Raw genomic sequence first — 999 nt, 5'->3', positions numbered from 1 at the left:
TATTACAAGGTAAAAATTTACTCTATAAAACTAACAGAAATTTAAAATGCTAAAAATACTGTTGTTAGATTCTTGAGTACAACTGGGAAAAATCCTTTTAGTAAGAATATGGCCATACTTGCCCCAGTTCCCAGGTATAAACTGCTTTTGTAAAAGGATTTGTTAAAAAAATAAAAAAAATAAAAACAATAGCAGGAACGAGTTTTAAATTGCTCCGTCAGATGTAGCTTTAAATGCAATTGATTGTAAATTATGGAAAACCTCATATTAAAAAAAATGCATAAAACTTGCATTTGAACAACGGAAATCTCACAGAAAAATACTCTAGCTTCAATCTTAAAAAAAAAACCCAACCAAACCACTATTGAGTTTTGTAGTTTATTTTGAAAGGTTTTATTTTCTCCTAGAACCACGGTTACATAACTTGTATTTTGCAGAGAAACAGACTTAACTACCCTCCAATAACCTGAAATCAACCTTGTGGGCAAATCTCTGAAACAGAACATCTTTTGCTTGGTACAGGATTTTTAAATACCGAGCAAGGATACAATTTACAGGAATAGAATGTGAATAGGTTGACATTTATAATAACACATGGGATTTCTTCTCCCATTTCAACTGTCAGGCATCTCTCTCATCGAGGTTAAGTTTTTTCTTCAACTATAATTCACTCTGTCATAAAGATAATAACCTAGACTGAATATTTCTGTTGTACAAGGCTGCCCAAGTTGAAGAAAAGGTTCAATAGAAAAAAAGGACTATTTGATTGTAATGCCTCACTGCCCCATCTTGACTAGAAGTAGACTACAATAAACGAAGACTTCTAGCTAGATTTCTTCCTGTGAGATTTCTGTTGGCCTGTTAGGCAGAAATAACATTACAGAAAAATAAACTTCACTGCTGCCAGTCAAATAATTCACAGAGCATTTGCTGCATTTTGTCGACCAGTCTGATCTTCTCCAGCCTCGTGTACCCACCATGAAAATCCTCCACGCAGGA

Source organism: Apaloderma vittatum, unplaced genomic scaffold, assembly GCF_000703405.1.
Source record: "Apaloderma vittatum isolate BGI_N311 unplaced genomic scaffold, ASM70340v1 scaffold23661, whole genome shotgun sequence".
Classification (NCBI taxonomy): Eukaryota; Metazoa; Chordata; class Aves; order Trogoniformes; family Trogonidae; genus Apaloderma; species Apaloderma vittatum.
The sequence above is the reverse complement of the archived record's forward strand: the minus strand, read 5'-3'. Positions refer to the sequence as shown.